The sequence below is a fragment of the Stenella coeruleoalba genome, assembly GCF_951394435.1.
Source record: "Stenella coeruleoalba genome assembly, chromosome: 9".
Classification (NCBI taxonomy): Eukaryota; Metazoa; Chordata; class Mammalia; order Artiodactyla; family Delphinidae; genus Stenella; species Stenella coeruleoalba.
In genome coordinates, this window is record NC_137155.1 from 27,271,831 (window position 1) to 27,298,157 (window position 26,327).

Here is a 26,327-nt window from a genome sequence, read left to right on the forward strand (position 1 = left end):
CATGAAATGACGAGAGCTTAAATTTGGTCCATGGGTAAAGAGACACAGGCAATGAGGCCTACTGGAGAAATATCAAGACTGTATGATTGATTAGAGGTGAATGTGAGAGCAAAATTTTGAAATAAGAGCTGAAGTTTTGAGATTCTCTTAGTGAATGTGACATAAACTGAGATAAGAAATACTGATGGGAAAGGGTGTAAAGAAAGATGAATATTTTAAGTGTCAGTGGCTTATAGCATATCCAAAAAGAGGTACACAGAAACAATGACATGATTCAGAAGCTCTGTAGTCATGTTTATGTGGAATCAAACGTATAAATGAGATAGAGGGCTGGAAGAATGAGAGAAACCATACATATATAAAAGAAAATTGGTGGAGGAAAGAGAGCTGAGTAGCTCCACTGTTTGACTGAACAGACCAGGACAGGACTGTTCCACTGATTCTAGAGTAGTAAGTTTTAAAAAGGAGGAAGTCATCAATAGTGTACAAAGCAACTGTGATATCCAGTAAGATAAGAATTGAACAGTGTCAACAGAATATTGTTTTGGACTTTGGGAGGCATTTCAGGGAAGAGCAGAAGCCAGATAAAGGTGAGCTGAGGTGTGAATGCAAGATGATAAGGGAAAGACAGTGATTACGGACTAAAACAATGCTTGGCTGAAAAGGAAGAGTGGCAATGAGAAGTAGCTCAAAACTTAAAATGAAACTCCTCTGACATGTTTTCTCTGCCTGTCCTCCCTCTTTCTACCCTTTGACAAAAGGTTTTCTAATACTCTGCTCGGTTGATCATAAGCAATTTCAGAGTTGAAAGTGAAACATTCTTAAAATCATTCCTAGGTCTTGAAGTACTCTGGGAAAAAGTAAGTTACCCAATTTGTAATCTAAGGGAATTCTTAACCAGTAAACAAACAAAAACACAGAACTACTTTTTATAATACTGGGGTTTTGTTACATAAAGGACTTTAAAATGTTTAAGAAGTGATTAAAAATGCTTTACTTTGCAAAATCTTCCCTTTTATTTCCATTATTTTCACATTAAAGCTTTTTTGAGAATTATCTCAGGAAAAAAAATCACTACAGAATACCCAAATACAAAAGAATACAAAATTGAATACAAAATGGAAATAAAATATTCAGCAAGCATTAATGCCTTTAAGACAATGGTATCTACAGCTTGGTGCTTTGTGTCTGCCTAGAGGGGTGGGACAGGGAGGGTAGGAGGGAGACACAAGAAGGAGGAGATATGGGGATATATGTATATGTATAGCTGATTCACTTTGTTATACAGCAGAAACTAACACACCATTGTAAAGCAATTATACTCCAATAAAGATGTTTAAAAAAAAAAGACAATGGTATCTGGAATTCCATGGGACTATAAATATAAGAAAATAGTTATGGTTTAATAACTCATCCAGTTGCATCACTTCCAGACATGCACTCTCCACCTCATGAATGCATACAATGTAGCAGTTTGAGCAATTTATTATTTAGGCCAACTTTCAAATAGGAATTCAATTTGTGAGTCTATGATTGCAAATAGGAGTCCTCTTAATTCCCAAAGGAAAGAATCATATGAAGGCACAAAGTAGCCTAAGAAACTTGATTATACTATCATATTTACTATGTCCTATAAAAATCATTAAGAGTATGCCAAAATAAAATCATTATGGAGAAAATTTGGTAACAAACAGGAAAAATGCATATGTATATGAAATTTGACCCAGCAATTCCACTTTCTATTTCCATATTTTTGCATTGGAAAAAATATGGATGTATCCATAACCAGGCTCTTCATTTTAGCAGTATTTGTAAACATTTCTTTAAAAAGAAGAAAGAAAAAAGAAACCCAAAGGTAGCTGCTAATATAAACTATGGAACATTCACACTATAGAGTCTATTATGCTATAAACAATGAAGAAAATCTCTCTGTGCTGCCATGGAGTGATCTCCAAAACATACTGTTCAGTGAAAATAGCAAAGTACAGAAAAGTATATATACTTTTCCACTGCTTATCAAAGAAAGGGTGGGGGGGGTTGATTTGAATATATATATACATACATGCACACACATACACACACAAGCACATATACACACATACACAATGAATATATCTATGAACATATTTTCTTATACGTAAAAGTGGAAGAAAAATATACATTTTAAAATATTTACCTACAGGAGAGAGAGGAAACCAGGTGTAGCGTGTTGGAATTGTTAGATTCCAATTAGATTATTAGGTTTCTCTGAATAGACCTTGTTTTATAACTATGATTTTAGAACCATGTAAATATTTTGCATAGTTAAAAAATAAAATTTAATTTAGAAAAGGCAATTCTTAAAAACATTGGAAAGGAAAGGAAAATGTGAAATTTTACCTTCCTCTCTCGACCAGGCACCACAGTTAGAAATCGGGAAGAAATGACTCTGGTGAAAATTCTCACCTTTTGCCAACTTCCGCTACTTTTCTCAGGATCCAGTTTACAGGCGCTGGAGCGAGTGGGGTGTGGTAGCAGTTCTCATCCTGGTCTCTAGAAGCCAGAGGAGAGGAAAAATAGTTTGACCTTCACCCTCTATAGTGAGTGCTTGACTGAGACGCTTTTTGCTACAGCGCACCTCATAAATGGATAAGTTTATCTAAGTTAGAAGTTCTCCACCGTGGCCACTGTAGTCAAGATTATCTTTAGTAAGTTTAACCTACTTGTTCAGCCTTAAAACAAAATGTTACTCACTTGAGGCCTCAGCCTGGACCCAGTCCAGTTTAAGCTGAACCCCGTCATATCCCAGTCCCGGTCCGACTTCCGAGTCGGAACCGGTCCTTCCCCAGACCTGGTCTGGCTTCTGAGTCGGAACCGGTCCTTCCCCACACCTGGTCCGGCTTCTGAGTCGAAACCGCTCCTTCTCCAGACCTGGTCCGGCTTCTGAGTCGGAAGTAGTCCATCCCCAGACGCGGTCTGGCTTCCGGCTCAAAACGGATCCATCCGCGCACCCACGCTGGGTGCTGCGTCTGTCCGAGTTCAACTCTGGCCAGTTTCTCAACCCATCCTGGAAAAAGAAGTGCTCAAAGAAAGTCTGAAAGCTCATAACACAAACGCTGCGGAGCTAAGATCCAGGGACTCGCCCACCACTTCCGGAGGCAGCGGGAAAGCAGCGAGCTCGCCGGACTTAGCAGGTACCTCTGCGTGGTTACTCAGTGCGCCTAGGGGCTGGGGCGGCAGTGGGCCGGGGCGGCAGTGGGCCGGGGCGGCAGTGCGCCGGGGGGCAGTGCGCCGGGGTCTCCTGCTGTTCCCTCTCCTGACACCAGGCCTGTTCAGAGATAAACTGAGGCCTTTTAAGAGTTTATGTGTGTAAAACTGGATTCCAATTGGGCAGTATCCAGTCTAGTAGAAAGAAAGGAGTTCTGAGGACCTGTATTAAATGAAAGACTTTTATAGGCAGAAGGGAGAGGGAGCAAGAAAGTTCTATTAGGCAAAAAAAAAAGCAGTTGGTTATTGCAAGTTGACTTTCCGTTAGGGAACTGCGTGGATCTGTCAGGCAGATTGCTTAATTAGTTAGTGCTGATCAGGTGATTCCTGGTTGACTGGTTTAAGATTCATTTCGGGGAAAGATGAAACTAATTAAGTTTCAGTTTTGTGATGTGGCACTTAGCATAAGTGACTTCATTTGGGTCCTGCTGTCTTGTTTTTAACAGGAGATATTAACTGTATTCTGACTCAAACTGTGAAAAGTAATGAGACATTCAGGAAAACCTTTTGGATATTTGGTGATATTGAAGAAATATTGATATTCTTATTTTGGGTCTGGTAACAGTACTGTGATTTTATCTTGGAAAAGAGTCTGTCTTTTCAGATATTAATTGAAATTCAAATAAATGATATTATGTCTGGAATTTGTGTTAATATGAACAGGGAGGAATAGGTAGGGATACATTTGAAATGATCTTGGTCGTGAGTTGATAATTGAGTGATAAAATGTGTGATGGGTAAATGAGGGTTCATTATACTGTCTTCTCTAGTTTAACCTGCTTTTGAAATTTTCTATAATGAAAAGTTAAAAAATTTAAAATAGTTTTTGAATTGTTGAATGGAATTTCATCATTGAATGAACTTCAATGGAATGTAACTTACCCAAATTAGAATCAATTGATACATAAATAAACATTACAGAAATAAGTTGGAAGAAACATTCAACTCTCTGACAGCAGTTAGGAGAAAAAAATACAAAGGAAATCTTACTTTTTTATACTTAGCCTGAACTAATTTATCTCTAACTCAAATTTTTTATTCCCAAATAAATGTTAAGAGATTTAATTCAAACAACAGGTGTTTGGGTTTTTTAAATTAATTTATTTATTTTGGCTGCGTTGGGTCTTTGTTGCTGCGCATGGGCTTTCTCTGGTTGTGGCGAGCGAGGGCTACTCTTCGTTGCGGTGCGTGGGCTTCTCGTTGCGGTGGCTTCTTTTGTTGTGGAGCACGGGCTCTGGGCGCACGGGCTTCAGTAGTTGCAGCATGTGGGCTCAGTAGTTGTGGTGCACGGGCTTAGTTGCTCCACGGTATATGGGATCTTCCCGCACCAGGGCTTGAACCCGTGTACCCTGTGTTGGCAGGCGGATTCTTAACCACTGCGCCACCAGGGAAGCCCAAGCAACAGGTTTTTGATTGAATGTTTCTAAACTTTCCCTCAACTTAGCAAAAACAGTTCTTATTTAGATATGGTTTTAGTAATCTCAATATATCAATGGGGTAGAATGTATCGTTTTTTCAATTAATAAGGGAGTGTTATAATCCGTGTGATTACTTTTAGTTTAAATTTTTTTTAAATATATATTAAATGGAAAAATTTACATGTTGAGATAAACAATACATCTTCTATGTTCCAAAATTTATGGTGTGTTTTGTGTATGTGTGTATTTCGAAGATTATAACTTAATTATAAATGATATTTATATTATATGGAGGTTTTATATCTCAGTCTCTAGAATGGTAAAAACATTAATTTTTGCCAAATACAATATGTGTAATTAAAAACATATTTATATATTTTATCATATAAGTTTTCAAAATAGTTACTGAAGACAGATGTTGCTTCAGGCTAACTTAAAAGCATAATATTGTCGTGATTACAAATAATGTTCTATATGAGTCTGTATAGCTAAACATAAGAGGTTTTGTTTTATTACTTTTAAAGTTATGGTTTTCTTTTTTTGATAAAAAGTGGAGCAGTTCACTGCTTTCAGTTAGTAGGTAGAAAGCTGGTAAAAAAAAAAACCAAATATGACTGATACTTGCCTTTCTGAAAAAAGACCTTACATTGCAGTTGAAGGGCTGAGAGTAACCAAACAGTGCCTTAAGAGAACACGGAGTTGCTGTCTTTGAAAAATGATGCCATACTCCTAGGAAATGTGTCACTCAAGATGGGATTTCCAAGTAGGGGAAACCAGTAATTTCTCTTACACTGAGACATAGAATCCCCCAATTTTTCTTTAAAAGGATGTAGAAGGCATTTAAGTAAATAAAGAAATAAAAAGTGGACACATTATTTAGTACTGCTTTGAAACAAGTATGTTCCTGTAAACATTGGTCTCTATTAATATAGCTCAGTATAAGCTTCCCATTTATACACATGTATTCTATATCTTTCTACCTCTATTGACAGATTTTCTAATCATTTCACATAAAGGTCTTGTCTTAACTAAAAATTTTTTTAAATAAGCAAGTATTTCGTATTAGATACTAATTCTCTAAACATTTATATTTAGCTGGGTATTGTACAAATGAATTCGGTGTTATCTATGAGCTTAAAAAAAATGGTCTTGAGGAATTTGTGGTTACCAAAAGAGTGAATTTTCACTGCCTTACTTATTGTATTTTACGTAAATCACTGGTAGTTCTTATTTGCATTCCGAAGGCTACTGAACATTTCCCTAAAAATATTATCTATCACTTGTTTGCATATAGTCTTCTATATGTAAACTATTAAAAACAAGAACTAAGAAATATGTCCCTCTCCCCTTGGGTTGCCACTTCAAAAATAAAGGCTTAGAGTTCACACATAAGAAAGAAGTATTTATTGTCTACTTATGTGCCAGCCATAGTTAAGGTTTTGTTATAAAAAGACGATGAAACAGTGTTCTCAAGGAGCATACTCTCTGGTTAGCAAGTAACAGACAAGTAAATATATCACTAAAATAGGCTATAATTAATGCCAAGAAAGCAGGAATCAAAGTCATAAGAGTATAGTTCAGGTGGGGTTTCATGGAAGAAATAAATAACCAGCCTGAGGCTTAGATAATTAGCAGTAATTAACCCATCAAATGTGAGTGGGCTAAGGGGAGGCCTGGGGAAGTTGGTTTAGTTGGAACAGAGAGGTGGAGATGAAGGGAAAGAAAAGCCTGAGTGATAAGGACATAGACAAGAGGGGTTCTGGGTTCAGGGAAGCACAGTTTGTACCTAAGGGTTTGAAATGTGAAGTTCAAGAGGGAAAGTGTAGCTTGCCTACATGGAGGGGAAGAAAGCTTCTACAACATGGTCTTGACTTGAGGTCTCTTCAAGACAACGAAGAATTACTGAGTGGTTTTTAAAGGAATGAAGTCATTTAGCTTGCATTGTTTATTTGTTAAAACCCGATCCAACTCTGTGAGGTTTTTCTTTAAAAAAAGAATGCACTATAATTTTAAGAGTAAAAATTGGGCTGCAGTATAACAGAAAGTTCAAGAGTTTCGAGTCGTATTAACCCATCCACACTCAGCTTAAAATCCTGTGATGTTTATAGCACTTTAACTCTACAAAATAGAATGAGATATGGGAAACTTGGGGGCCGATAATCCTATATGCTAGAAACTTTATGAATACAATACCTGGGAAAGGAATAAATTACAAGAACAATCATTTAACTCACAAATCAATAAGGGTCTTTGAAGGGAACCCTATCTCTTTTTACTAGAAGTCTGTCTGAACTAGACGTTCTCTACCTCATTTTCCAGCATGAGCTTCCCACCCATGTTCACGGTTGATTTCATCTTCATTCCTAATTTAACCTGTTCACAGTGTAGTATTTTCATACCCTTTTCTTATGCCATCCCATCAACAAACATTTCCCCCTAAGTTACAAATAACAAAATGCATGTGCTCACATACATGCATACACGCACACACACACACATACACAAGTATGCAAATAAATGAAATCCCCAAACACTTTTCACTTAGTGCCGAATTTCTCATAGTTATGCTTTATACTTCTTAATCTCTCACAGTCTGACTCTCACTGCCATGATTCATTACAGAAGACACAGAGAGATGATTTTCTAAGTGTATTCCTCCTTTACCTTTCTGTCACATGTGCTGCTCGCATTTGCACACTTGAGATCATCTATAACTTTTTCATTGACCTCTCATTTAATCAATCACATATGGAATATACCTTCAGAGCTAGTATGATAGAATTCCATAGCTTTTGTCAGGAACTCGTCAAGGTCACCCCTCTAATTTGCTAGGATGTCAAAGAGGACTAGTCGGTTGAGAACAGCTGGTTCCAGAAGAAAGGAATTTTCTAAGTGATTACCTAAGGAAGAGATCAGTGAGGGCTACTTCTGGGCATTTTGCTCAGAACATTCAGTGATAGAATTACTTGCTGGATAGATGATCACTGAAGTTGCTTTCTTCAGAAATAATTGAATGTGATTGTATGGCGCTTCTCCCTGGACCATAAAAATGTGTGTGTGTGTGTGTGTGTGTGTGTGTGTGTGTAGTTTCTGTTCACATTAAACATCTTCTTTTCTCCCTCTTTGTTCCTCATTACTGTTATGATACAGCCTCTGAATTCTCTGGAGGATCTTTGTCTTTGAAGTCAATCAATTCCCTTATATCATTATGTTTTCTTATTGATTAAATAAGATTTTCTTAGAGAATAGGGTAAAGATTTTGTAGCCATGATGATAAGATTTTATCCAGCTCCCCACACTTCCTGAATCTTGCCCTGCAAATCATCCAAACTTCCCAAAGGAATAAACAATATGAATGCAGAGAACATTTGTAATCAAGGCACTTCTTCATTAACATAAGAGTCAGCATCTCTCACTCTGCAATGCAGTGTTCTCTGATAACAGACGAATTGCTGGTGCATTTCTTTTGGTTTAAGGCTTAGGTGGAAACTCCAACACTATCCCCTTCCCCCTCCAACCATCACCTACCCAAATCTCATATCAAGAGATTAACTGAAAAGATTAATTTTGCTTCTGTAACAAAACTCAAGATGTTCTTAGCCCTGTGCTACTGCTAATGTTGACCTTTCCAAGTCTGTGTCTTCAGAAGATTCAGTAAGAACACACGACGTCTGCCATGTAGCTTCCTTCCTAAATGTTGCGGATTATAATTTCTGATAAAACAACCTCCATTGTTGTTGTTTTATCAGAAATTATACCAAAGTCTCTGGGTGAAAACCAGGCACAGGCATGTATGAAGAGGGAAGATCCTGTCCTAAATTATCCTTCCCAGCAGTGGCTTGGAAGAGACTGTAAATATGGGCAGAGGCCTTGGTTCTAAGTCCTGCTTTGCTTGCTTACTACAGACAGCGGGCAGTATACAGGTGTTAGCTTTGAGGCACAGTAAAATTGCTCATTAGAGAAGAGTCATCAGTGTAATCAACGAATTCACCAACTCCTATTTGACTGAAGAATGATAGGGAAAAGTATAGAAGCATGGAGAGATGAGGAATGAGGTCTACTATCTCTAGATGTTTCACATGCTGTGTTTCACATGCTGTGTGTTACATGCGAAGGTGTATATAATCATGTTGATAATGAAACTGCTATGTTTGAGATCAAATAATATTGAATACTGACATTTTCATGGGATTCAATCTCAAGTGATCACAAGTGGATTCTATTTATAGGAATGTTAATGCAATGTGAGAATGAGTAGGAAGCTCTCCGGAGAGACTGGTTGGGAGATGTAACCACCTAGTTTGCCTGGAAACCAGGAATTGGTCCTGTAATCTTGATAGGGACCAGAGAGTGGTCTACTGACTATGTGTTTTATAAAATTTTAAGATTGTTTTGTTGGAAGGACACAATACAATGACACTCGGATAGATGAAAGGCAGAACTCTTTGTTCCTTGCAGCTCTGAAAGAGAGAAGGCTACAGTTGTGGATTCACAAAGGGGGTTGCACCCAGGACAGGAGAGCAGCAAGCTGGAGCTGTAGGGGAAGTTTATGTATGGCAAGTAAGGTGGGGTTAACTAGGTTTTGTGGGTTGTCTGTGGATTGGCTAATTTGAATAATTTTGCACATTCAAGGGGGCTGTATCTAGTTTCTGCTACCTGTTCCTGGGGTGATTAGGGCAGATGCATAGTGGCCCAAAGTGTGAGAGCCAGAAAGGGAAGGGTCTGGTGTGGACTTAATTAACTGCTCACGAAGGGAAATGGGCCTCTAGTCAGAGCCTTAAAACTGGATCAAGACAGCATTAAAACCAGCAAACTGTATTGCACTATGAAAGTAGGCAAACACTTAGGGAACAGATAAGTCTAATACACAAGGTTAAATTATGCCAAAATATAACATACTATTGGAAGGTAAAGGTGTAGCACCCATCAAAACAAGTTATGGGTAGAGATAAGTGAAGCCTTTTTGGAGAAGTTAATTCTGTTCTTGAGTTTTGAAACATGAGAAATCGTTTGGACAGGAAAGAAAAGCGTGAGTGGGGAAACAGCACTCCTGTCAAAGGGAACAATATGAATTTAGACAAAAAGCTGGAAAGAACAATTTGGTATTTGGGTATTTTTATTACAAAATGTCCAATTCCGGTGGGATACATTTGAAACTCAACAACAGCCTGTACCTTCGTTTCTGTCCTCCACCCTCCACAGTTCTTCCACAGAGGCCCGACTGGCCGACTCTGTAACTTTAGACAGAACAGCAAGGTTTACTTTGGCATTTTCTAACGGGCTACATGCACCTATTGAGTTCACACAGGGCAGTGGCTAGAGCATCAGAAAATTCCATAAAGATGGTGAAAATCAGGGAAATGCCTTTTTTGATAGATTTTTAAGACTTCGAAGCCAGTTTGATTGAAGGTTAGCAGTTGGTCAGCCATCATTTGTTCATCCTGTGGATAGTTATGGTATTTTCCCACTTATCTCCATTATTCAGGTAAAACACCAATATAATAATAACAGCAATAGTAATAATAGCAATAGCATGTACACCCATGAAGTGTTTACTCTGAGCCAAGCCCTAGGCTGTTTAATAATCCTTATCTCTTGTCCTTGTTAAGCGACCACTGCCGCCCACCACCACATCTAAGTTGACATAATTTTCAAATATGTCACTTAAAATTGGCATAACTCATACTAGATACGTATACATGCATGTTTCTAAGTTAGAATACAGTGAGGCTGGGCCCCATATTCCCTTAAATTTTAGCACTCAAAGTCCAGTTTTTCTTCAAAACTTCATTTAATGTTAGATTGCATTGCGGTCTGAAATCCCCAATAAAGTTTAGTAAAGTAATGTAGTCAGGTTCAGAGTTAAAGGTAAATCTTTTTGTAAAAAGCTTAAGTGTGGTTGGTCTGCCTCAATCTCAGACCCCCTGCTGCCAGTTATCCAGGAGAATAAAGTATATCTCTCCGACTTCTTTTTTTTCCAATTTTTTTATTTATTGAGGTATAGTTGATTTACAATGTTATGCCAATCTCTGCTGTACAGCCAAGTGACTCAGTTATACACATATAGACATTCTTTTTTATATTCTTTTCCATTATGGTGTATGACAGGATATTGAATATAGTTGAATATAGCTCCGTGTGCTATACATTAGGACCTTGTTTATCCATTCTAAATGTCATAGTTTGCATCTACCAACCCCAAACTCCCAGTCCATCCCTCTCCGTTTCTCTCTCCCCCATGGCAACCACAAGTCTGTTCTCTATGTCTATGAGTCTGTCTCTATTTTGTAGATAGGTTCATGTTTGTGCCATAGGTTTGTGCCATATTTCAGATTCCACATCTAAGTGATATCATATGGTATTTGTCTTTCTCTTTCTGACTTCACTTAGTATGATAATCTCTAGGTCCACCCATATTGCTCCAAATGGCATTATTTCCTTCTTTTTATGGCTGAGTAGTAGTCCACTGTACATATGTACCACATCTTCTTTATCCATTCATCTGTCTATGGACATGTAGGTTGTTTCCATGTTTTGGCTATTGCGAATAGTGCTGCTATGAACATAGGGGTGCATGTATCTTTTTGAATTATAGTTTTGTCCAGGTATATTCCCAGGAGTGGGATTGCTGGATCATATGGTAATTCTATTTTTAGTTTTCTGAGGAACCTCCATATTGTTTTCCATAGTGGCCGTACCCTCTCTCACTTCTTTTACAGCCTTCCTTGAATGCCAGGGCTTCCCTCACAATTCTATCTAAAATTGCACCTTCCCTCTCTCCCCAACCTGTTTTTTCCAGAGTGCCTATTGTTACTTGACATATTTTATAATTACTTGTTTATTATCTAACTCCCCTCTCAAGAATATCCCCAGTGCTTAGAACAGTGGTGTTATACAGTAGGTGCTCAGTAAATGTGTGTTGAATATATTAATCAAAATAATATATTGGTTAGTTGTAAAATATACTGTTTTTAAATATATACAAAACACTGCTAATAAGCGTACAAAACTTGAAGAAAATAAATTAATAAACTACCAGTTTTTGAACATTCCCTGTATTTACTTAGAAAAAAGTTTATAAGCAAATTATTTATTATGACATGGTTTCTCCTTTAATTACTAACTAGCTTAGTGAAACTATTTCTGGTCATCTGATCTTAAATGCAGAAATTATGGCAAGAGCTTTAAAGCCCTTCAGTAAATTGCCTGAATGCTCTCCCCATGCAGTAGATGGCATAAATGAAAAATACTAATAATTAGAAATCTGTTTTTGAACTCAGCAATTATTGTCTGTATATTAATTTTTTTTCCATACCAGTTGATACAAAATTCTAGAATGATAATAACTAAATAGAGTGCAACTCCCCACCTGCCCTTAATTGATTTTATCTCAGCTGAGATACTCTGAAGGAAATTATTGATACGTAGTTTAGACTTTTAGGTTCCATTTTGCTTTGACAATATCAGATTTCCCAAACCAAAAAGTTAGTTATATGTCAACCAAGCATGCTTTTGTCAAAAGTATTGACCTTTTGAAACAGACTCACAGATAGAGAGAATAAACTAATGGTTACCAGTGGGGAGAGGGAAGGGAGGAGGGGCAAGATGGAGGTAAGGAGTTAAGAGACACATACAAACTACTATGTATAAGATAATTTGTTTAATCTTTGATTAAATGTAAAAAAAGTTATTTTTAATCAACCCCTTAACTGCTACACAGAGTCACCTTATGTATCTGAGTATTTTTGTTAGATATGTAGTAACAGTTTAAATGTTATGTAAGCCTCAAATAATCTAAAGAATTTTCCACATCTCCAAATAAATGACATTATTTGAAACAGATACTGGGAAAATTTTTTTATCTCACTCATATCATTGTTCTACAGAATTATGGTAGTAAAAATACAGTTTACAATAATATAAATGTGCAAAATGATTTTAATGAGAAGAGAGTATTGTGTGGTTCTATAAATCTAGTTTTTTGCTTATTTTAATCATTGCGTAGTAGGGCAACAAAGCCCCCATCAAGAAGTAGGAAATAAGAGACAAAGGATTTCATTTGGAAAGTTAAACTCTAAATTCAACACATAATATGTAAGGCCAGGGATGACATTGTATGAAGATAGAATCACTTACAAGAAAAACCTGACATCAAATGGATTAAAAAATTGGGCTTCCCTGGTGGCGCAGTGGTTGAGAGTCCGCCTGCCGATGCAGGGGACACGGGTTCGTGCCCCGGTCCGGGAGGATCCCACATGCCACAGAGCAGCTAGGCCCGTGAGCCACGGATGCTGGGCCTGCACGTCCAGAGCCTGTGCTCCGCAACGGGAGAGGCCACGGCAGTGAGAGGCCCAGGTACCGCAAAAAAAAGAAAAGAAAAAGGATTAAAAAATTAACTTTGCTGGAAAAAAAAAATGTGTTAACTGAATTTTGTCAGAAATGTACACAGAAAAAGAAAGGAGAGTTTTGGCAGCAGCCATCTATCTTTATGCAAGAAAGAGATTGCCCTGAGCCAAAAACTTAACCCCTCTTATAGAATGAGAAAGTGAAATCTACTGAGAAAATGGATACATCTGTCTATTTTAGCCTGTGGGCATTAAATATTCAAATCATATAACTATCCCTCCACCCTGTTCCCACCACTCAGACACCAGTTCTGATCCTATTGTCAACCAGCAATCTTCTGATAATGGTCTCCTCATGTAGCTTGCATGAAGGAAATGTGCTATGACAGTTATATTTCTATTGTAAAAGAATAAATTGGCATTGTAGCTTATATATGTCGCTTTTGATTTTAATCAACATGAGTCAGCCTCTTCAAGTTTGATCAACTTGATACAATGAAGTGTACCAAGAATTTGTCCTTATAATGCAGAAGACCAGGTCACCATGTCCTACACTATTATTAAATAAGTATTGTAAACATCCCTTAGCAAGCAGTGTCTCTCTTTAACAAACTTGGGAATCTCTTTTTCGCATCATTGAGATCAAGTCTACAAATCCTACAGTACCAGACTACAAATAATTGTAAACTTCCAAGGAAGCATGTTTTCTAACTTTGAAAAATCTTGATAAATTTCTAGGTCATTACACTATAGACTATATCATGGACTCAAAATGTTTCTGTAGTATATCTTTTTTCCCTTACCAGGGAGTAAGCTTTTGCTTTCCCTTATTTAAAAATTGAGTATTACACATAAAGGAGAATTTTTTTAAGTCTGTATAGATGTAAAGAAATTTACACGTTTTTCTAATTCCTTCTTTATAGAACTCTATTATGATTCTAAGGTATCTTTTGGGAATTCTATTTCTATTATTTCTTTCAAGATTTCGCTTCAAGCACCTGCATCCCAGGAGGACATACACATGAGAAATCTCAGGGCCTTACATAATTGTCTCTGAATAACCCTTAAATTAGTTCTTAATCAAAAGCAGGACTCTTTCCATGTAAAGGGTCAACCCTCTTAAATAAAGACTGAATTTTGTAGTATCTTGATTCCAATCCTAGTGCACATGGTAATGTCTAGTTCTGCTCTTCACTAGTAATTTAAAATCCTTCAATCAACAGATAGCAAGACAAACGTTTAAATAAGCCTTTAATGCTTTTAGGCTTGTATCTATGCATTCATGTTTCCTACTCCTACTCTACCTCCAACTAATCCAATAATTAAATATGGAATGAGAAAAAAAACAATTTAGTAATAAAATCAACACTTTACACATTTGGAGCAATATAAGTCACGTGTGTATAGATATTTATTCTACAAGCACTATGTCTAAATGCTGGACACTGGTAAATCAGATTGCGAACGGGTAACAGGTAGAATATATGCACATAGAACAAGGCACATAGAAATAAGTATTTGCCTACAGAGAATACTTTGATTTAAATTCACTTGAAACAATATTTAATTGAATATATCACACTAAAAACATGCTAGATTAAAAACTGCAGAGTAGTAGGAATAAAAATTGAGGGTTATACAATTCAGTAGAGAACTGACCCATGCTATTACAGAAATATCATGGTGTTTTGATCACAATTCCAATTTGTGGGGGAGGGAGGTTTCCCCCACACCACCAAGCAATGCTCTAATATCAGCTGAGTGTCCAAGAATTCAACTCATTTCTGACACTATCTACCCTGAGATAGCATCCGATCCCATAGGTAAGGGTTCAGTCATACAAGACTGTCCCCACCCCGCCCCCAATTCAGACACCATTAGAAAGCCCAGGTTGTCACTTGTACTTTTGACCAACTCTTAGCTGTAAATCAGAGGTTCCCAAGACCCCCTCCCTAGGTTCAATTAGTTTGCTAGAGTGGCTCACAGAACTCAGAGAATGTTTTACTTACTAGATTGACCAGTTTCTTATGAAAAGATATCTCGGGAACAGCCAAATGGAAGAGGTGCATAGGACAAAGTATGGGGAAAGGATAAGGAGCTTCCATACCCTTCCAGGTGCCCCAGTCTCTCCAAATCCCCACAGGTTCACATCGTTCATTACATAGGCATGATTTTTATATGTATGTATTTATTTTTAATCATTCACCATGTTAAATATATGGAAACTAGTTTGAACTGAAAGGGAAAGAATTCGCTTTGAGTCATGATGATAAATTAATTAATCAATAATTACATTACATAGGCATGATTGATTCAGCCTCTAGCTTCCCCAGAAATCAGATGTGGGACTGACAGTTCCAACCTTCTATTCATGATTGTTTCTCCTGACAACCAGCTCCCATCTTTAGGTGCTTTCCAAAAGTCACCTCATTAACATAAACCCATTCGTGGTGGGAAGGGGCTTGTTATGAACAACAAGACACCCAGTTTACATTTATGTCTCTGAAGCTATTTCTAGAACTGAGGACAAGAGGCTAAATATTATAACAAAAGGTACTCCCATTGCTCTTTTTGCTCAGGAAATTCCAAGTTTGGGGAACCATGGAGGAAGACCAAATATGGATAAGAAATATATACTGGTTATATATCAAATGTATATTATAAATCACAATATCATAAAATATAGCCCAACTTTGGGGATGGAGCAAATTGGAAATAATAAGTCTATCTCCCCAGCAAGGATGGAAAAGGTGGTAGTGAAAGGAGATAGAATTTGGGAAAAACTTCCCAGAAATGAGTTGGATCTTCAATCAGTAAATTGTCAACAAACAGTGGCATTCCAAGCCAAGGCAACAGCATATACGAAGGCATTTGAAGTATACAGTGTGCAAACTTTGTATCCTGGGAAAACCATCCTGCTTAATGTCTTTGTGATGCTGTTTTAATCAAAGGTTGACTTTGAAGATGTGAAAGTAAACATGGTTTAAGTAGGATCAGGAAAACTATTATTCTATTCAATTCAGAAATTATCGATTCACTATCACATGACGGTCACTCAGGCACTGGAAATACATTGTCCATTTATTAAAGTCAGAGGTAGAGCATTAGTAACCGTCACTAGGTCTGACATATAGAGGATGCTTAAAGAATATATGTTTGATAAGTCATGGTCCCTGACTTCTAGAGTTTTATGGTCAGGCAGGGTAAATAGACATATTAAAAGAATCACACAAAAGAATCACACAAAAGAATCACACAAAAGAATCACAGTGTTGTATCTCACACGTAAAAATGAAATAAATACAGGGTCCATGAGAAAGTCAAATGTTTGTATGTCCTGCTAAGATACTTGGATTTTGTGCTTTGGGCATTGGGGTGCCTTGACAGGTTTTTAAAGCAGAGTATCAAGGTGATCATATTTGTGTCCTAAAAAGAAAAGCTTTGTTGGGGGACTTCCCTTGTGGTCCAGCGGTTAAGACTCCACGCTCCCAATGCAGGGGGCCCAGGTTCAATCCCTGGTCGGGGAATTGACCGCAGCATCGTTGCATGCTGCAACTAAGAGCCTGTATGCTGCAACTAAAGATCCTGCACGTAGCAACGAAGATCCCGCATGCTGCAACTAAGACCCGGCACAGCCAAATAAATAAATGAATATTAAAAAAAAAAAGAAAGAAAGAAAGAAAAGAAAAGCATTGTTGATTATGAAGGATGGATTGTATATATGGGAATGAGAACCTGGAATGGGAAGTTTATCAGATGGCTTTGGTAATAGTCTGGATCACCATTACTAAGGGCCTGATACGAGAGGGTGGCAGTCAAGACTAACGTGAAAAAACTGATAAGGAAACATATAGGAGAGATAATTGGTAAAATGGCCTTTAGTACAATGGTAAAGGGGAAATAAGGAGTTAAGGATGAATACTGGGCTTCCAATTTGGTGACTAGGCAGTTGCCAACATCATAATATGGAAGAAAGCAACAGAAACATGTTGAGTTCATTTTTTTAGAAATGTGACCAATAAGGCAACTGGAAAATAGCACAGTGTTGAGAAACAGAGACTCTGGTTTGGCTTCGTACTAGCGTTGTGACTTAAGCAACCTTTATGTGTTAGTCAAGGTCTCCAGAAAAGCAGAACCCCTAGGAGGAATGTCTAAGTCACAGAGCCAGTAAGAAGTAGAGCTAGGATTTAAAGCCAAGCAGCCTAACCTCATAGGATTATTATGAGGAAATGGCTTACAAAGTTATGGAAGCTGAGAAGTCCTGTGACCTGCTGTCTGCGAGCCAGAGACCCAGGAAAGCCAGTAGTATAATTTAGTCTGAGTTCAAACGCCTGAGAACCAGGAGAGCCAATGGTGTAAATTCCAGTCCAGGGGCAGGAAAGACCCATGTCCCAGCTCAAGCAGGCAGGAAGGAGATGAATCTGCTCTTTCTCCTCTTTTTGTTCTATTCAGACCCGAGTGGATTGGATAATGCCCACTGACATTGGAAAGGGCAGTCTGCATGACGCCCACCACACTGGGGAGGACAGTCTACCTTACTGAGTCCACCAATTCAAATGCTAATCTTGTCCAAAAACACACTCAGACACATCCAGAAAAAATGTGTGATCTGGGCACCTTGTGGTTCAGTAAAGTTAACATAAAAAATTAACCATCACACCTTCTGTACCTCAAATTCATCATCTAAAAAACGGTGACAATAATCGTACCTACCTCAAAAGATCGCTGCGGGAAGTTAGTGATTTAATATTCTTAGAGCACTTAGTTCAGTGTTTGGTCCATAATGGAAGCACTATGTAATCGTTAGCTTACCGTGAAATTCAAAAGTAAAGCTGAGGCTCAAAAGTACAGCTTTTTGAAGTCACCTGCATATGTATTGTGGTTAAAGCCATGGCAGTATGGAAGGGATGGCTCAAGATGAATGTCCAGCATGGGAATGCAAGCTGTCCACAGGTAATACCCTAAATGCAAAGAAAAGTAAGTAAAGAAGGTTGATTTGAAGAAGTATTTAAATGAATCAGAGTGAAAAAGGAGAGCTGGAGTCTCACAGGCCGCCGAAGACAGACAAGAGTTTCAAGAAGGAAGGTTTGACGACCCTTATTAAATACTCGAAGAGCATTTGGCAGAGTAACTGAACTGAAAAGAGGTCAATAAGGCTTTGGTTTCCAAAGATGAAAAACCATTTCAAAAAACAGATCAGGGCTCTGGTTCCACCTCTCTCTTTGTCTCATGGTCCCACCTTCCTTCTCTTGGCTTCATTATCAGGCAACTAGCAAAGAAGCCAAATCAGTGCTAAGAGTTCCATAAAGACACAGCAACATCCAGAGATAAGAAAGGGTGTTTTCTCTTTTTGAAATAAATAACTCCTTGCCCAGAAGTGTTCCCTCCGGCAGATTTTCCTCCTGACTTGTTGCAAAATCATTTGCAAAGAGAATCAGGCACCCCAAGCTTAGATAAATGTGGCTTCTCCCCTGATGTTGAAGGTACTACTAGTTTTCCCTGAGTCAAATGGCTATGAGGCAGAGAAGACTGCATGATTACAACTAGGGTTATTTAGGAAAGAAGATGTAGAAAGGATGCACATTCAACGGACAAGTCTTCTGGATCAATGAATCTCACAAATTTAATATGCAAAAAAGCCACCTGGAGATCTTGATAAAGTGAAAATTTGGAATCAGTAAAGTCTGTAGGAGACCTTTGAACATAGACAGTTCTAACAGTCTCCTAGGTGGTGCCAGTAATGCTGGCCCAGGGACAACAATTTGAGTAGGAAGGTGTGAGAGTGGTCATTATGCACTTACTTTGCATTGGGCCTTCATCGGTATTTGAAATACAAAGTATAATTAATCATAGTCTCTGTCCTCAAGGGAATCAAGACTAGTGAGGGATTTATAGTCTAATGATCCAGACTAATGAGGGCTTTATAGTCTAATGATAGTCTAAATTTCTAGCATAAAAAAAACAAAAACATATAAAGATACCAAAACAATCCTGAAATTAGAAATATAATTATACATAAAAACCTCAGTGTAAAGTAAGTTAATATTTTAACCTTATGGATTACATGCTAATTCCAATCACTTTGCAAAGATCTTTTAAGGCATCTTTTAAGGCATTAACTCATTTATTCCTATCGTTAATATATGTGATATGGAGGTGAGCAATATATTTTATCTCTATATCTTTAGGTATGGAAGTAGAGAAAGCACTTTTTTTTCGTTTATAATTTATATCTTGTCTATTCACCAATCTGTTTGAATTTACTTATGAAATTATTTCTGAATTCCTTGGATATTTTGTGGCAAGCATGGACCTCATTATAATAACAAAATAGTAGATCTACATATTCACTTCTTTACGACTTCACAATGTAAGAATAAGTTTTGTGTTAGTCCCGGTCCTCTGAGAAGCAGATGCCAAAACAGGATTAAATGAGAAAGAAGTCTCATAAGCCTGTGAAAGAAAATGGGAGAAAGCTAAGGAAGATGTACAGTCATTAGACCATGATACAAATCTGACTCCTAGGAAAAGAAAGCAGAAAAAGAAGGAAAGGAGGCAAGTCATAGGCAGTGAGTGAGTGAGTGCAGAGACATCTCAGACTGCCATGCAGTCAATTCTAAGAAAAGTTAGGCAAGGCAGCTAGTGAGTCCATAAGGCAAAATCTCTCATCAGAGGAGTTCTGCATCTCTGAGGAACATGCCTGCCTTGGTATCCCTGCCATGCTCAGTCATTGGCAAGGAAGAGCCTGAGGAAAGCCCATTGGCACAAGCAGCTGTATGAATTTCAAAGCTCATTCTGGGCCATCAGACTCTTAAACTCCCTGCAGCTGGAGATCTGAGTGGCAAGTGGGAGAATGCTAACGGCCATCCTAGTTATGTCAACTATACAGTGTCATTTGCAGATCTAGTCCAGCCAAGCCAAATTCTGTACCTTTAAATTTGTTCCATTCAACGATAAACACAAAATGACAATTGAGCTACAGGTGCTGTCAGCATATGCTTCCTGTCATCTTAAAAGCAGTTCCAATTTGTCTTATTGCATAAGTTAAACAATTAGAATTAAGATCCCAGCATGTGTGAGCCTTCTGGAGGCCTTGCAGAATTCTTACAGTCCTGTGGATAGTAAGACTGGACATACGAAAGGACACGTTTCAGCACATTCAGGAAAGCCGTAACATGCAAACTTGTCACTACAGCTACTTACCACTGAATTCTGTTACTTAATGCAGCACATTAAGAAAAACATAGGAAAAAACTAAATGTTGAAAATCACATCTAGAAGACTCTCAAGGTGTTGCATGATGCACAGACCAAGTACTGGGGACAATGTGAAAACTATAATATTCAATCTTCTTTGATAGATGAAATCTTGAAATTTAAACATACCACAGATATAGTCTATGATTTCATTGTCAGTTTCTTTAGCAATACTTACTACTTTCCTTTTATAGGAATTTATATGTTAAAAAGCCAATACAGGATCACCAAAAATTTTGTAGTCTCTTGAATTTCAGTCCCTATTGTGATTTCAGTGGTGTGCTCATCCAACAAAAGAGAGAGCAAAATGCTTAAAAGTTATGAAACATCAATACATACATGGAAGAAGAGAATAGTTTAGCAAAGCTTCAAGACTTGGCTTTAAAGTACTGCAACTGTCAAGTGCTGAGGAAAAGATAATAGCGCCTGGTGCCCTACATTCAGGAATGGGGGTGTTCTGCAGTCAAGACTTCTGGCCAACCACAGGTCAGAAACAATTTTTCAAATAGTGATTCGTTTTGAAAATGTATTCTGCAGTAGCAAATCAAAGAATAAATCTTATTTGTGCATTAATGCAGAACAAACTTTTGGTTTGTCATCACACAAGTTGTATTGCAAAACTAATCAGTTCCACAAAAAATGGGGTACACACTGATTCGGTCAGTGTCTTTCACAGCTGCATAGTATCTCTAGAAATGTAAAGTACAATGAATCTGGATAAATAAATAAAATTTCAATATTTTTTCTTGAAATAAATGCTTGTAATTCTATAAGAAAAGAATTACAAGCATTTTAACTGCTTCTAAATATTTGCATAGTGCTTCCTGATGATTAATACATTTAATAAAGAGCTTCTAGTTTCATAGCATAGTTGAATAAAGCCAACTAAAAAAGTTAATGGAAAAGATCCCGTCTTAATTAATTTTTTTAAAAGCCTAGTTTAAAAATTGAATTTAGTTTCTTAAAATTTCACAAGCAAAACATTTTACAAATCTTTGCAAAAACAAAAATATAGTTGAGAATTTAAAACAGTAAATTTATACTTCAGAAATTGCAAGGTGCTGTCGAAATGTAAGTTACTATTAAAAACTACTGTATTCCCCAAATTATTAACACAAATATAGTATACCAGAACATTGGGGTATATTCAAAGATTGCTCTTAGGAACTTGAAAACCTCCCATAATTGTTATTAAAAGGAAAATTGATGTACTATAGAACATAATACTTTAGAAAATGGCTTATAAATATTAAAAGAAGCCTGTGCAGTCAGTTTCTTTGTCATAAATTGGAAGAGGCAGTCTCAGATGCTTTTGAGCTTACCTTATTGCTCCTTAAATTCAGAGCAATTTTTAGAAAAAAAAATTAAAAGGAATGCTTAATGGTTGAAAACTATCTATGACAAACACAATTGAATTTTAAACTATTTCAGATAAAAGTGGCAGAAGGGATTATCTCTACTCTTTTAAATTAAAAACCTTTCGTTTAAGGTCTCTTAGACAAGGACTAATATGAACCTTTTTTTTTTTTAACTCTTTAAAAAGTTGGTAAGCAGAGGCAGTGCTAGTACAGAAGTACGAATGAGTGCTCATCCTTTCCCCCTCCCTTCTAAGGAAAATGTGAAACAGGTTTGCAGAAGAAAATAGCACACTGCTCCCTTGAAGGCAAATTTTCATTCCAGTTTTACTAGATCTTAACTACAGTCTGCAAAATCTACTTCTGATGTTTTATGCTAAGCACATCTTTTGTTAGTAGCTAGAAGACAAGCATGCTCATTTTTTTAGAAGTTATATAAATGGAAAAGAGTGGTATTATGCAAAAGCTTTTATAAGTATCACTCATAATAAAATCAGTGCTATTTAGTCCATGTAAGCATATTCAAGAAGAGTTTTTCTCTGATCCACAAAACAGATTTCTACAAATTATTTCACACTAAGGGATGTGAATCTCTCTTACAGATTAAAAACAGAACACAGAAGTTCAGTTTCCAAAGATCAGGTAGTTACACATTATAAAAAATATGTAAATTAGATCAACCAAAATAAAAATTCCTTCTCCTAAATTTCATTATTTGTGATTGTGTTTAACAAAGAGAGATAATGAAATGTAATTCCAAAAAAACAAAAAGTGACATTACTTGCTCTAAATATTACGTAGAACCAACTCAGAAAAGTTTGTTCTATGTAATAGAGTTGGCTAACTTTTCTTTGATAGTAAACTCAAATAAAATTAGGGTGTGTGTGTGTGTGTGTGTGTGTGTGTGTGTGTGTGTGTGTGTGTGTATGTGTATTACCATTCAATATATTTGTCAGCTCCAGAGCATTGAGGAGGGCTGGGCAGGCTCTCCATACCCAACAGATGCCACTATTGTAAGCCTCTTTAGAAAGTGCCATTTAAAATTAGAACCAGAAGATAACAAATAGGTAGATACATGAGAGGAATAAGGAGTTGTGAAGAGAATTATTCCAGGCAGAGGAGAGAGCACTAGCAAAAGGCCCAGAAGCAGGGAAATGATTGCACTTTCAAGTTTGAGGAAGTGAATGAATGGCAATGTGGCTAAGCAGTGACCTTCAAAATTCTTGACTCTGACCTACAGCACAGTTAACTTTATATTGCCACTTAATACACATGCAGACACACACATCCATAAATATAACTTGAAAGAGTTTTATGAAACATTTTTTCTTACTACATGTTACAATACGCTTTGATCTTTGCTTTATTTATTTTCTTCTTCTCTCTCTCTCAAATACAGATGAAGGCCATAAGATGACTTCACTCTCTACTAATTGGTCACCTTGCAGTTTGTAAAACAGGGTAGAAGAGAGTATGGTAGAGACTGCTTAGGATGATAACGGCAGCCAAGATAAGCAGCTCCCAGAGAGGGTGAGGTGTGTAGGCCACTAAAAAGGATTTGCTTTATGAGCTAGAGTGACAGATTCAACAAATAAATAAATACATTGCAATTTCAGATAAACAATGATTAGCTTTTATTATAAAACATCTCATCAATACTTGTACTACAGTAATACAATACTTATACTTAACATGTAACACTTACCCTGCACTTTATCTGGCAACTCTAATCTAAGGGTGATGGAAAACGATTAAAAGATAGTAATCCAGAGTGATAAATGGAGAGATAAATGATCTGATTTCCTTTAATATCCCTCCAGTTGCCACGGGAAGAGAGGCAGAGAGAGGACCCTAGAATCATGAACTCTAGAATATTGGTTTAATGTAATTTAAGACAGGGAATTTCAGCCATATTCCAAGTCTCGGAGCAAAAAAAGGGTTAACTGAACTAAGTTAGCCTATCATATGCTAACATTATACATGCTTTAAATTTTAGTTTTATTTCTCAAAATAACATCAGTTAAAATGTTATCCAGATAATAAGTGCAAACTTTTACAATTCTTCTACTGAAAGAACTGTATTTTTTTTCTTTTTAAGGAAAATTTTTATCATGCTCCACTGATGGGAGCCTCAGCATACTTCCAGGTCCTTGGGAACTGAGATTTTAGAGGTTTGGATACGGTTTCAATTCCAAAGAGAGGAAAATGGACCCGGGCTGCTACTCCCCACAGGCCTCCATAGCACAGCCTGTGCTGTTGCCTCAGTGCATAGCCCTTGAGTTTTGGGGGGAAATTTTAGAATAGAATTTTTCATGCGGTGACATGTTTCCACAGATAAATCATATAGTGCTGTCCTGATTTAAGTGCCTTTCCTTAAATTTTGTTATAAAATATTCACAGAAACTTATTTAGTGTCATGGCTCCTTAGAAAATAGTAAGTCTAATATAGTTGTCTCTACCCCAGTAACTCAAACAGTCACTTAAAAATTTGTTTCACTTTTTAATTTTCCATAATTATTTTAAAAAATAAGTTCTTAGAATCATACTCCTAGAGCAGTGATAGCCCATGTCTTTAATGACTTAACATTTTAGTTTAAAAATGTCATATTGTTTCAATACCCCTTCAACTAGATTCTGGAAATCTAACTCTCTAATTTAGAGAGACTTAGTTTCCCTGCATAATTGTCCATGAAATCACTAGGATTCCTCAGCATCCCTTAAAAGGAACAGGCTAAAGCACTTAAGCCCTATGAAATAAGTTAAGCAGAGAAAATCTTTTGTTCTTTAAAAGTTAACAAGCATCAGCGGAAATAGCACAGGACAGTCTTTGGGGCCAGCAAAGAAGTATGTGGAGGACAGCTTATTCAAATATCAAACTTAATTCTAATATTAGCCACTCCGATTAAGTTGTAATCTGAAAAGATAATGCCCATTTGCATTAAATATAACAAAGGAGTCCCAAGTAACACAGTAAATGACAGATTTCTCCTCCTGTAACTATAATAGTCCATGGATTAGCCAATATCAAGTCTGCTTTTGATCTTGGCATTTTACAGGAACACAATAAATGCATTATATATAGAACTTCATTTGAGTCACAAGCTATTTCCATATGTCTATTATGCTTTAACAGACATAGTTACAATAGGATTTTTCCACATTAAATTGAAGCCACCTTTCATTTCACTAAGCATTTAGAAGAATTTAGATTTCTTTAGAATTAGAGCATTATAATCTACGTGCCTACCCTCTCTCAGCAATTTTCTATTTAAAGTGAATCCAATTATACCTTTTTCTTTCCCAAATATTAATAAAACCTCATGTTAAACAATAAGAAGAGTTTTCATCATTATTTATAGCTGTAGAAAGTTGCCATAACTTGTAGTGAAGATTATATTTCCAATTATTTAAACCAGTTCCTGGTTTTAAGTCAGTTCAGGGGTCTCTAAAATCATGTCAAATTAGATAACCTAAACTAAAAATACACAGGTCACACTCATCAAATATCATTAAGAATCCCATGCAGTATGATATAATTCAGTTTGCTCCAATATAAATGGTCATATTTTCATAATCTGAAGGTACCAGAATTCTTTCTTTATTCAAGTACTAAGGTACTTTAAATTTGTTTTTAGATCTGAATCTTTTTAATCCAATCCATAATCAGCATATGATTTTAGTTTTTGATGTATAAAATAGCTATAATTACAACAATTAGGCCAACAGGAATACTTTAGTAATTCATGAAGGTTAAAAAAGTTTAAAAGATCTGCTTTCAGTGGATCATGGATTAACACAACTATTTACCCACTCATTTACTAGGTTTTAATCCTTGTAGTCCATTTTGGAAAGATGTTTATTGTTAACGTACTACTTTTAAAAATCTAGCAGCCTTGATAATGTGGTGGAAAACTGTTGTTCTTATATCCTTTCCATTTTGTTTTCTACAATATAAGAGAGAATATTTAGAGATCAGTAATTTCCCTCAAATTTTCTTCCTATGCATATGAAACTTATGGCAAGTCTTCTTAGTTTTGTTGAGTAAAGTGCACTTCATGTATAACCTTCAGAATTATTTTTCATGTCAAATCATCTATGTGACACTTCCCTCACACATATGCCATCATGCATTACATGATATAATTCAATATGTGATGGCTTCTATTGATAGACTGCATTTAGTAGATGAATACATTAATGGATTAATAGACTATCCAAACCTCCCAGTTAAGTATGCCAGATACTACCTCTTTGGAATACAAAGCTTTACCTCTTGAAATCTACCACCGATAGCAATACTATAAACCCCGTAGATATATTAGCAACCTTGGCAACTAAAATTACAGCACAGTTGAGAGCGTTCATGTCAGCACTTATAATGTGAAACAGTGGAATGGAAATCTAAATGGTCCGCAATTAGAAATTATGGCACAAATGAAATACGACATGGAAAGAAGTTAAAAAGCAAGCTACAAAACAGTATTTGTAAAATGAAACTTTGTTGTGGGGAAGCCTATATGTCTTTGTCTAAAACTATAAACACAAAACTGTTTAAACTGATGATCTCTAAGTAAATTATGAACCCCTTAATTTTTTTTGTATTTCCTAGTTATATTTCTATGATGGTTATATATTAGTAAAGTTTTTAAAAAGTCAATACAAGGCACTTTATAAAAAATTATTTTGTAGCTATAAAATGCTGTCTGT

At 36.6% G+C, this 26,327-nt stretch overlaps 1 protein-coding gene and 1 long non-coding RNA gene across 9 annotated transcripts in view; one reads left to right on the forward strand and one right to left on the reverse strand.

Annotated features, from left to right (window-relative positions):
* The window catches only part of SEMA3A (semaphorin 3A), an 859,827-nt gene extending 856,802 nt beyond the window's left edge, over nucleotides 1-3,025 (reverse strand). For all 8 annotated transcript variants that reach the window (XR_013829775.1, XR_013829776.1, XR_013829777.1 and 5 more), the window contains exons 1-2: nucleotides 2,734-3,025; nucleotides 2,446-2,532 (exon numbers count right to left, since the gene is read on the reverse strand). The gene's annotated coding sequence lies outside the window, so the exon portion shown is untranslated. The remainder of the gene's footprint in view (nucleotides 1-2,445; nucleotides 2,533-2,733) is intronic.
* Nucleotides 3,026-3,061: 36 nt separating this feature from the next.
* The window catches only part of LOC307191446, a 119,152-nt gene continuing 95,886 nt past the window's right edge, over nucleotides 3,062-26,327 (forward strand). Inside the window, exon 1 of the long non-coding RNA XR_013829781.1 lies at nucleotides 3,062-3,173. This is a non-coding gene — a long non-coding RNA (uncharacterized lncRNA). The remainder of the gene's footprint in view (nucleotides 3,174-26,327) is intronic.